Raw genomic sequence first — 12,016 nt, forward strand, 5'->3', positions numbered from 1 at the left:
ATCCATTCGAGACCTGGTGACATGAAGGGGACACCCGGTGAAGGCTTTCTCTGATCTAGGCTGACCAGGCGGGGATGCGGCGTTCCTTCATTTTTGCAGGGAGTCCCTGATCAGGCCCAAGCTGCCGGCGATCCTGCGTCCGGGGATCGCGGGTCTGGTCTGGGTGGGCGACCTGTCCGATCCTTTTTAGCCGGTTGGCTATCACCTTGCCAGGATCTTGTAGTCCACGTTCAGGGGGGTGATGGGGCGCCAATTCCTCAGCTCGCATCTCTCTCCCTTCTGTTTGTACAAGATGGATCTTTTCCTTCTCTCAGCAGCAGGCATTCTGCCCTCCGCCACCATCCCCGGGTAGGCTCCAGCAGGTCCGGGCCGATGAGGTCCACAGCGGCGTACCCCGGCTGGTATTCCGTCACTGCCGGGTCCTGCCGGCCCTGAAGGATCTGGCGGCGGGTCGCTCCCCAGCGTCAAGGTGCGTTCAGAGCAGACTCACCTGTGGGATCAAGGTTTTTTATCCTGTTAGGAACGGTTGTTGGGTCTGCTTGATCGTTTTTGGGGGAGTAGAGGCTGCTGTAGTAGTCCGGACCCTCCCATCACTGCCTCCTTTCCCGTTTTGGACCCTCATGTCTACTTGAGTTCTCTCAGAGTGTGGCGGGTGGAGTTTCTAAAAAAAAGGAGTTACACTTCTCACCTTTCCAGGTTCTCCACTTTGGATCGAAAGACAATGCGTTTGGTTTCCCTCCTCAAAGTGCCTCCTCAGGCTCTCCTTGGTCTCCTCCAACTCCGTCTCACGTCCCAGCGCACTGGTGAAGCTCTTGCAGGGACCGGCTCCTTCTGCAGTCTGCAGAATTCCCTTTGCGTTGACGCCTTTTCTTCCTTTGGCCTGAAACTCGGGTTTACTTAATAAATTCCCACCAATCGCACTTTCTGGAAGTGGCATTTCTCTTCCTTCCAAGCGTGGCGGCCCTTTGCTCCTGCATGGCGTCTTCCCTTTCCGGAGGCTACAATTCAGTTTCCACGACCCGGGCCTGCGGGGAAAGTTTTGGCGAGGATCCTGGGAAATGAACCGCCCCGTGGTCTGAGAAAACTGGAACCAATTTTACTTTTACGGTTGTCACTGCTCTGGAGAGAAGTGAAGTGATCCGGGGAGGGCCCAGCCGTCGGGCCGGCTCAGAGTTGTGCGAGCCCGTCGGTAGTCCCTGCCGTGTCCGACAAGGAAGCTTCCGTCACCTCTCCTGACAGCCTGGATGTGGTGTCCAGTCTGGCAGATTGCGGGCTCGCCGTCCTCCTCCAGGGGCAGTTGAAATCTCCCGGGCCCTCACCACCGCCCTGGAAGTGGCAGTTGGGGCCTCAGGGTCTGGAAAAGCTCCAATCGCTTCGTTCTTCCCAGAGTCGTACCATAGATGGGCGGACAGGCTCACCAGCCGAGCCGTCGGCGACCAGCACCGCGCAGGCGGCTCCCGGAGGTCAGCGTAAGCAGTTCCCAGCAAGTCTGGCATCCCTGCCTTGTTCTCACCACCTCCGACCAGTAGGAAGGGCCATTGAGACCACTGTTTGCCCAGGTGGCGGTAGTTTCTAGAGGGTGGGAGGCACACTCCTGCAGCATGTACCATGCAGTTCTAGCGGACAGGAAGGTCATCACCGTCTGTCTCCTCAGTTTGTCCTTGATGCTCCCTCACGTTGATGGAAAATAGGAGAGTAGCCATCTGTAGGAGGAAGGTGGAGAGGTTGAGTGTGGGCCCAGGCTGAGTCGCCTCGGTCAGGTGGGACTTGGGTCTTCGGCCGGGTCTTGATCTGAAGCAGCCGGTTGATCTGTGCCGGTTGTCCATGTCGTTGTGGGCAGGCTGGAGTTTAAACTGCTTCGAGAAACAGCTCCTCTTCCATCTAGGTCTCCTCGTCTTCTTGCTGTGGACATTCAGATGGGGGCTCTGCTCTTCTTCCTTCTCTGGTCCTCCTCTGGGCTGTTTGGACTTCTCCTCTTCCTTGTCCGATTCCTGTAGGGCGGACGGGGGAAAATCCTCCCGGGTTGAGGGTGGGTGGGGGAGGTGGAGGTGGGGCTCGAAGCAGCATGGGAGGGAGCTGCCTCAGTGGTGGAAGGAGGGAGGTCGGGGGGGGGTGGGGGTTCTTTGTCTCCTCCTTTGTCCTTTTTTGTTGCCTGTACCCGCCCCGGTCGCAAGGGGGGGCTTCGTTTGGGCTTCCTTTTCGGCAGATTGGGTTGGTCCTCCCCCCGGCAGCTGTTTGGTCGGGGTGGGGCTTCTGTCTCTGAGGGAGTCTTTTTGGCTGGGCTGTCCGAGAGGTTGGTCTTTTCCGGGAATCTTCGTCCTTTTGGGCCAGTCCCCCGGGGTTCCTGGGGCCTCCCCTTTCATTCCTTCAGCTGGCCCCCCTGATCTCCTGCGGTTTTTGGGTGGTCAGGGTGGGGGGGATTCCCCCGGTTTCCCAAAAGCTCTCGGTGGGCTGGGGAACCCTTTTTGTCCCTTTCCAAACCCGGCGTGCCCACCACTTCCCCTCCAAAACCATTTCCATCCTGGATCTGGGGGGTTCCCCCCCACCGTGCAGAAGGGTTGGACGTGGGATTCCGCCAGGGTATGGGGGTTCCTCAGGTTCACTCTCCTCCCTCTCTCTGTTGGGGGTTCCCGGCGAGAAAAGGGGGGCCCGGGATTTTTCTGGACCTTTCGGGGCCCGCTAAGGAGCGAAAAAAAGAAGGCCCCGGCGAATGTCTGTTGCTCAATTTTTTTGGAAATTCCCGTTTCTTAAAAGGGCTCTGCCTATTTCAGGGGTCCCTTCCCCCCACCTCCTTTACCCCCAGCACTACCCTCTTTCATCCAGGGGGTTCAGGGCGGGGCCATTGGGCGGGCAGTGGTATGCGGCCCGGGGGTAGAAAGGGGGGGGAAAAGGGGTGATCTTGGCTGGGGTAGCTGCCTTCTCCTTTCCCAGCTTCCGGGGGTTCTTCCCTGGCGGGGGGGAAAGGGGGGTAGGGGCAGAGCTGAAGCAGGGCATCCCGAAACTGGAGCGGAATTTCTTGGTCTTTTTTGTCTTTTTTTTCTTTCCCGATGGGGGATCCAAAATGGGGATGATCTTTCCTGGAGATATCAGCTCCTTCGGTGGTGGGGCTATGCAGATGATTCGTTCTTTTTTCCCGTTTTCTTGGTTTCAAAATCTTTAAGCTTTTTAAAAGGGGGGACTCAAACCTACTTTTTTTAGAATCAAAATTAATATATAAAACAGCTCTTGTGCTTCCTTACGACTTTGAGGCACAATGCTCAAAGGAATTATTTAAAAAACGACCCCTGGTAAAAAAGCATTCTCCCCCTAAAGAACAGATCTACACTTGATCTTGCCAAAAAAGGGGGCCAGCCAAACTCCCCCGGCCAGCCCCACGCCCCCCGTCAAATTTTGGTAAAAATCAACTTTCAGGAGGAACAGTCCCCAAGAAAGGGACGTAAATTACATTCCGCCCCCTGCGGGGGGACCTTCCCCCGTAAAAGCCCAAGGGTTGCCTGGCGGGGAAAAATCGGGTTTCCGGAAAATGCATCAGTGGGGTGGGGGTGGGGGGAAAAAGGCATCATTGGTCCCTTTTTTTGGGCCCCGTGGGGGATTTAAAGGTGAACCCGGCAAGGGAAAAAGGGCGGCAAACCCATCCCCCACCCCACCCCACCCCCTTTTTCCCCCAAAAGGGAGGGGCAGTGAAGGCGGGGACTGAATCCCCCAAAACCCTTACAACCTTCAGCCCAGTTCCCCCACCGGGGAGGAAGATGAAAAGGGGGGGGGGGACATCCTGGCCCCTTTGTGGGCCTGGGGGGGGAAAAAAGGGGTGCCACAAAAGGGGCAGCCCAACTCCTTGTTTCCAAAAAGGCTTCCTGCTGGCGGTACGGGTTTTTTAGGTCCGACACTACTTCCTCACCCCAAAACCCAGCGGCCTTCTAATTTCCGGGGCCTTGCATTTTGGGTGGAAGTACTACAAGCAATAGGTTCGGAACCCCTGAACTTTTTTAATTAGTAAATTAAACAAAATTTAAATTTAAATTTAAATTAATTATTTTTAAATTTAAAACAATTCTCTGGGTAAGCTTCTTTCCCCTTTCCCCCATGTAGGAATCCCCCCCCAAGGCTGCTTGTCTTGTTTTTTACCAGTAAAAAGGGAAAAAACCCCCGCTCCCGGAAGTACTGTCCAGGTGTTGGGGGGGGGAACAAGCACATTACTCCTGTTCCAAAAATAATTTTAAATGGTCCCCGATGGGGGCGTATCAGAATTTAAAATGATAAGAACAGATACTACATGATCTTGGGGAGGGGTCCCCTTTCCCCCGGCCCAGACCCTTTGCCCCGTCCGCTGCATGGTAAACATCAAATTGGCAGGAGAAACGCGCCCCAAGAAAACGCCCCAGGCGTGAACCCCGGACATTCCCGGGGGTTTTGTGACAAAAACGACCTTGGGCCAAGGCCTGATAACCCCAAAGGGTTGCCAGCGGGGAAAAACCCCGGGTTTCGAAGGTACCCCATACAGCTGGGGTTGGGGGGGGGGGGAGGGACAGTCAGTTGGGCCCTTTTGGGTGTTTGGCCGTGGTGGGGTTTGGGGGGGGGTAGACCACAAAGGGAAAAGGACGGCTTTAAACCACCCCCCCTCCATCCCGCCCCCAGATCCCACAAAAAAAGAAGGGGGCGTCAGTGAAGGCGGTGGCGAGCTGATATCCCCCGGACCCCGTTCACAACCTTTAGACACCAGACACCTGTTGGGTGGGGGGAAAAAGGAAAGGCACATCCTGGGCCCCCTTTTTGTGAACAAGGCCTCGAACACGGGGGGGTGCAGCGCTAACAGCCTGCAGGACTGCCGTGGTTTCTGGGGCAATAAGGCTTCCTGCTGGCTTTAAGGGGGTGGTGCACTCTTCCCCACCCCCCAACGGCCCTTTTAATTCCGAGCCGCCTGACATCTTTTTTGGGTACTACAAACAATAGCGTCCTGGAAATGAACTTTTCTTAATTAAGTCAAATTAAACTAAATTAATTAATTAATTAATTATTCAGTTAAATAATTAAATCAATTCCTGGGAGCTCCCCTTCCCTCATGTAGGGTCCCCCGCCAAAGGGTGCTTTCTTTTTTTTACCAGTAAAAGGGGGAAATGCACGCTCCCGGAAAAACTGCAATGGGTGTCGTGGAGTGGGCGACAAGCAGCCCCCATTCCCTCCCTGCCCAAAAAACAATTTAATATTAAATTAATAGGGGGGGGTTTAGATATTAAACTGTAAAAAACAGAATACACTTGATCAGCCAAAGGCCGGAAACGTGCCACAACTCCCAGGCCCCAGCCCCCCCTCCCCTCGTCAGCTGCATGGTAAGCATCAACGGGAGGGCTTGCTGCCTAAACGCGCCCCGGGGGTGCCCCTGTGACTTCCCCGGCCCCGTGACAAAAACGGCCCCCCGGGAAAGGGCCCGATGCAAGCCCAAGGTTGCCCGGCGGAAAAACCCCCGGGTTGTCGGGGGCGGGTGGCGATACAGCTGGGGTGGGGGTGGGGGTGGGGAGGGGGACAGTCAGTTGGTCCCCTTTGGGTGTTTGGCTCGTGGTGGGATTTGGGGAGGGGGGTGACCAGGCAAGGAAGAGGGGGGCTTTTAAAACCCCCATCTCCCCCTTCCCGCCCCAGTGCCCCCAAAACAAAGGAGGCGTCAGTGAAGGCGGGGGGGCTAGATATCCCCCGGACACCCCGTTCACAACTCTTCCAGACACCGGTTCACCTGTTTGGGTGAAAATGAAAGGGGGAAGGGACATCCCGGCCCCCTGTGTGACAAGGCCTCGAAAACAGGGGCTGCACCTTTTGCAGCCTGCAGGACTGCCCCTGGGTTTTTGGGCTTAATAAGGCTTCCTGTAGCGGTCAGGCGAATTCCCACACTCTTCCTCACCCCCCAACATGAAAAATTCCAGGGCCCCGCCTGACATCTGTTGGAATGCTGGAATACTACAAGCAATGCGTCCTACAGGTAACTTTCTTAATTAGAAAATTTAAAAAAAATTAATTTAATTAATTATTCAGTTAAATAATTTAAAACAATCCTCTCTGGTGGGGGGGTTCTTTCCCTTTCTAGTGGTCCCCGAAGGGGCTTTTTTTTAAAAGGGGGAAAATACCGGAAAAACGCAAACCAACTTTGGGGGGGCCCGCAAACCCCCCTATTCCCCTCTCCCTTTCCCCAAAAAACAATTTTTTAAAAAAAGGGTGGGGGCGAATTAAACTGTGAAAATCCCCTTTACGGGGCCCTGGGGGGATCCAAATTAGGACCCGCCCCCCCGTTTGCCCATCGTCAGCTGGGGGGTAAGCATCAACTTGCGGGGCTTGGGGTTTAAGCAAGCGCCGAGGCTCCCCTTACATTCCCCCCCCAAGTGACAAAAGGGCCCTTTGGGGGGAGGCCCGATCCCCGGGGGAACGTGGAAAAAACCCCCGGGTTGGTGAAAGGGAGCATAAACAGTGGGGTGGGGTGGGGGACAGCGTTAGCCCCCCGGGGTTTGGGGCCTGGTTTTGGGGGCAGCCGGGAGGGAAGGGCTTTCCACCATCTCACCCCCCCGCCCTAATCCACAAACAAAAAAGGGGGGGCCGTGGGCTTATAAAAAATTCTCGAGCAACTTCAAACAAATTAAACCCTTTAATTTTAATTAAATGAAAAAACAATCCTGGCCCCTTAAAAAGGCCTCCCCCTCAGGGGGACCCCGCCAGGTTTGGTGGGTTTAAAGAAAGGAAAGGTTCCTCTGGGGGCGGGTTGGGTGGTCCCCATATTCCCAACAAAGCCCTTTAATTCCATTTTCCCCCCAAACAATTAATAAAATGGTCCCAAGGGCATGAATTTTTAAATTAAGAAAATTAAAATAAATTATTAAAAAAAGGGAAAAAAAAACCCCCGGCAGGCTTTTTTTCCCTCCTCATGTAAGGGATCCCGCCCAAGGCGCTTTTCTTTTTAAAAAGAAAGGGAAGTGCACCCCCTGGAAAACGCCCAAAAACCTGGTTTTGGGTGGGAAAAACCCATTCCTTCCCAAAAAAATCAATTTAATAATGGGGAATGGGGCGGGAGGGGAAAACAGTTGGCGTCTCTTGATTTGGGGAAAAACCGGGGGAGCCAAAAACCCCCCCCCCTTTCCCCCTAGTGCCCAAAACAAGGGGGGAGGAACACGCCCAGCCCCGACGTAACCCTTTCTTCCCCCTGTGGAAAAGGGGGAAGGCCCCGGAGCCGGGGGGCCGGGGGAAAAACCCGGGGGGTTTTCAGCGGGTACCCCAAAAGCTGGGGTGGGGTGGGGGAGGGAGGGGACAGGGGTTTCCCCTTTTTGGGTTTGGCTTGGTGGGGATTTACAAACCAGGCAAGAGAACGCCCAAACCCCATTCCCTCCCGCCCCTAATGCCAAAAAAAAAGGAAATAATTAAACGGTTTAAATTATCCCTCGAGACCCCCCTTCCCTCTTGAACACCCGCCCCAACCCGTTGGGTTAAATAAAGGGAGAAGGCACCGGGCCCGGGTTTAAAAGGTGAACACAGGGGGGCGCCCAATAAACCGCCGGGTTTTTGGTTTCAGGGGGCTTTAAAACTTCCTTTTGGGCAGTGGGGGCGACAACCCCCACCCCACAACCCCCCCTTCAAATTCCAGGCCCGCTGACATCTTTTTGGAAGGGAAACTCAAACAAGCAACAAAAAATGACTTTTTAAAAGTCAAATTCAAATTAAAAAATTTTTTAGTTAAATAATTAAAAATTTTTGGCTGGGGGGTTTTTTTTCCCTTCCTTATAAAACCCCGCCCAAAGGGGGGCGTTTTTATACCATAAAAATCCGCCCTGGAAGAGCAAAAAGACGTCCCCTGGGTGGGGGGGCAAACCCTTTCCACTCCCTTTTAAACAATTTTAAAATTGGTTGGGGGTTAAATTAAAAAAAACAATCTACCTTTGACAGCCAAAAGGCCGGCGATCAAAACCGAGCCGCCCCCGTCTTGCCCATCTCCTGCTGGTAAAAACAGGGGAGGGAACGCTCCCTAAACCCCAGGGGGCCCCTTAATTCCGGCCTGGCTAAAAGCGGCCCGCGGGGCCCCGGGAAACCCAATTGCCAAAACCAAAAATTTTGGGAAAAGGTAAATCCTGGGGTGGGAGTCTTTAGGGAGGACAGCAGTTGGGCCCCTTGGGGGTTTTCGTGGGGGGATTTGGGAGGGGGTGAAAACCAGGCAAAAGAAGGCAAAACTTTAAAAACCCCTTTCCACTATCCCCCCCTGATGCCCAAAAACAAAAGAAGGCTCAGGAAAGGCGGTGGCAAATAGATATCCCTGGGGACACCCGTTTTCCCTGGGCCCCCTTCCCCAAAAGCCAGGGGCACACCCTGGGGTTGGAATTTTAAAATTTTTTTTTGGGGGGGGGCCCCTCTGGGCCGCCCTGGAAACAAAGGGGTCAACACAAAGGGGGGCCCCCTGCCGCCCGAAATGGGGGGTGCCCCGGGACTGGGGTTCGGTGGTTTTCTCTTAATTTTTTAGGGGGTACAGGTTTTCACATCCTACCCACCCCCTTTAATTCCGAGCCCCGCCTAATCGTGGAATGCTGGAATACTCAAAATGGCGTCTAAGAGCCCCGAAACTTTTCTTAAAATCAAATTAAATAAATTAATTAATTATTAAAAATTCAGTTAAATAATTAAATCAAACCGCTCGGTGGCTTTTCCCTTCCCCCAAGTAGGGAAACCCACCAAGGCGGCTTTTTTTTTTCCCGAAAGGAAAGGGGGACCCCCATACTGCAATACCGGGTTTGGGGGTGGGGCCGGGCAACCCCACCCTTCCTGTTCCAAAAATAATTTAATATAGGGTCCCCTGGGGGGATCAGTTTCTGTGAACAGTTAATTTGACTTGGGGCCCAAAAGGGAGCGGCCCCCCACCCCACCCGCTTGTCCCTGCCAAAAGAAAAAACGAGGAGGAAGCAGTCCCCAAGACAAAGCGCCCGGGGGGGAAATTGAATTGGGTGAAAAAGGGGCCCCTTTGGGCCAAAAGGCCCGAAACCCAGGGGCCCCGGGGGGAAAAACCCTGGGTTTGCGGAAAGCAGTGGCCGAACATTTGGGTGGGGTGGCTGGGGGGGGGACATCAAGGCCCTTTGGGTGTTTTGGGTCTGGTGGGTTTTTGGAAGGGGGGGGGTAACCAGGGAAAAGGGCCTTTAAACCACCCCTCCCCCCCATTAGTCCCCCAAAAACAAAAAGGAGGGTCAGTAATATAATATCCCTCGGACCCCTTCCCTCTTAACCCCGCCCCTGTTGGGGAAAAAAAAGGAAAAGCCTCCTGGGCCCCCGTGCAAGGTCCAAACCGGGGGTGAGGACACAACCTCCCCCTGTTGTTTTTGGGGGAATAGGGGGTTTGTATTTAACTTTGGGGCGAACTACTTCATACCCCACAAAGGGCCCAATTCCCCGGCCCGCCACCCTGTTTGGTCTGGATACTCAAAAAGGCGTCCTAAGGCCAAGAACTTTTTCTTAGGTGGTTTAAACTAAATTTAAAATTAAACAGTTTTTTCAACCGGGAAAACCTTTTCCCCCCTCTTGGAAAACCCCCAAAGGTGCGCTTTTTTTATCGTAAAGGGAAAGTGCCCCTCCTGGAATATGCTGGGGGGTTTGGGTTTGGGCCGGGAAAAACCCCCTTTCCCTCTCCCTGTTTCCAAAAAACTTTTTAAAAGGCCCCAGAAGGGGTTCAGATATTAAAAAAGAAAAAAAATCTCTGTCTTAGCCAAAAAGGGAGGGCCCCAAATCCCGGCCCCCCAAAACCGCTTGCCCTCGTACTGCGGATCAACTTGGGAGGAGAGGGCTGCCCAAAAAAGCGTAACCCCGTGACATTCCCCCCTCGTGGCAACTGCCCACCTTGGAGCCAAAACCGATAAAGCCCGGGTTTCCAAAAGGGGAAAAAACCCCGGGTTTTTTGGGGGTACGATCAGCTGGGGGTGGGGTGGCTGGGGGGGGGGGACAGCAGGCCCTTTGGGGGTTTTCCGGGGGGGAGGGGGGGGGTAGACCGGAAGAGGGTTTTCAAAACCCCCATTCCACCCCCATCCCCCCCAGATGCCACAAAAAAAAGAAGGGGGGCGTCAGGAAAGGCTGGGGGCAGAACCCCGAGCACCACGTTCACAATCTTCGAACCCCTTTACACCGGGGAGAAGATGAAAAGGAGAAAGGGGGTTGGCCCGCCGGGAACAAATGAACCAGGGCGCTGGGACTCAGGACCTGCAGGACTGATGGTTTCTGGGGGGTTTTGGCTTTTTGTAGCGGTGGGTTGTGGGGACCTCTTACCACCCCCCAAAAAGGGCCTTTAATTCCACCTCGCCACACTGTTTGGGCTGGGAATACTAAGCAATGGGGCCACAGGGTCTTTTTAATTGGTCAAATTAAATAAAAAAAATTTTTTCAGTTAAAATTTAAACAATCCTCTCGGCTAGGCTCTTTTTTCATGTAGGCTCCCAAAGGGGCTTGCTTTTTTACATAAAAGGGGGAAAAAACCTCTGGAATCTGAATACCAATATTTTGGGTCCGGGGAACCCCTTTATTTGTTCCCAAAATCAAAATTTTAATATTGGTTTAAATAATTCAAAATTAAACTGATGCCCCGTACACACTTGATCTTACCAAAAGGGGGAAAAGCCACAAATCCCCAGGCCAAAAGCCCCCCTTTGCCCATCCATCTTTAAAATCAATTGGGGGAAAGTGCCCTAAGCAAAGGGGCGGAACCCCCTTCTTACCCTTGGACAAAACGGCCCTGCGGGGCCAAGGGGGTGAAAAAGCCCAAAGGGTTGCCGGGGGCGGAAAAAACCCCGGGTTGTGCGGGCGGTGCGATACAGCTGGGGTGGGGTGGGGGGGGGGGACAGTTTGGTCCCGGGGGGGTTTGGCTGTGGTGGGTTTGGGGGGGGGGGGTGCCCGGCAAGGAAGAGGCGCTTTAAACCCCCTCTCCCCCTCCAGAGTGCCACAAAAAAAAAGAAGAGGGGTCAGTGAAAAGGGGGTTTAAAACTGTTCCCTCGAGCCCCGTTCACACTCTTTGAACCCCCGTTCCCCTGTTGGTTTAAAAGGGGGAAGGCCCTCCTGGGCCCCCTGTGGGAAAAGGCCCAAAACCGGGGGGCCGACAGCCGGGACGCTTGGTTTTTGGGGCTTTAAGGGTTCCTGCTGCTACGGCGGTGTCGACACTCTTCCTCCCCCCCAGCCCAATTGGGGCCTGCACTTTGGAATGGAATTTTTAAACAATAGCGTCCCCCCGGACATGAACTTTTCTTAAAAGTCAAAATTTAAAAAATAAAATTTAAATTAAATTAAATTTTCAGTTAAATAAATTTAAAACAATCCTCTCTGGTGACTTCCCCCTTCCCCCATATGGGTCCCCCGCCAAGGCCTTTTCTTTTTTATACCCGTAAAGGAGAAATGCACCCTCCCAAGGGACCAAAACCAGTGATCGTGGGTGGGGGCAGGGCCCCATTCCATCTCCCTGTTCCAAAAAAAAAATCAATTTAAATATAAAAGATTTTGGGGGGGTAAATCCCCCCCCCCCCCAATTTTTTTTTTTTTTTTTTTTTTTTTTTTTTTTTTTTTTTTTTTTTTTTTTTTTTTTTTTTTTTTTTTTTTTTTTTTTTTTTTTTTTTTTTTGGGGGGGGGGGGGGGGGGGGGGGGGGGGGGGGGGGGGGGGGGGGGGGGGGGGGGGGGGGGGGGGGGGGGGGGGGGGGGGGGGGGGGGGGGGGGGGGGGGGGGGGGGGGGTGAAATTTTTTTTTAACCAAAAAAAGGGGGTTAAACCCTACCAAATTTTATGGGGCCCCCCCCGTTTTTTTTTTCCCAAAAGGGGCCCCGGGGCCCGTTTGGGGGGGCCCCAAACTCCCCCCCCCAAAGGGGGGGGCCAGGCCCCCCCGGGGGGGCTGGGGGGGGGGGGGGGGGGGGGGGGGGGGGGGGGGGGGGGGGGGGGGGGGGGGGGGAGGGGGTAAACCCCCTTTTATTTTTTTTTTTTTCCCCCGGGTCCCCCAAAGGGGCCCTTTTGGGGGGCCCCCCCGGGGGCCCGGTAAAAAA

At 54.1% G+C, this 12,016-nt stretch overlaps 1 pseudogene; it reads right to left on the minus strand.

Annotated features, from left to right (window-relative positions):
• Positions 1–4,136: 4,136 nt before the first annotated feature.
• Positions 4,137–4,291, minus strand: LOC120519837 (annotated as a pseudogene).
• Between the last annotated feature and the right edge of the window lie 7,725 nt (positions 4,292–12,016).

This window comes from Polypterus senegalus, unplaced genomic scaffold (assembly GCF_016835505.1).
Source record: "Polypterus senegalus isolate Bchr_013 unplaced genomic scaffold, ASM1683550v1 scaffold_9298, whole genome shotgun sequence".
NCBI classification, from domain to species: Eukaryota; Metazoa; Chordata; class Cladistia; order Polypteriformes; family Polypteridae; genus Polypterus; species Polypterus senegalus.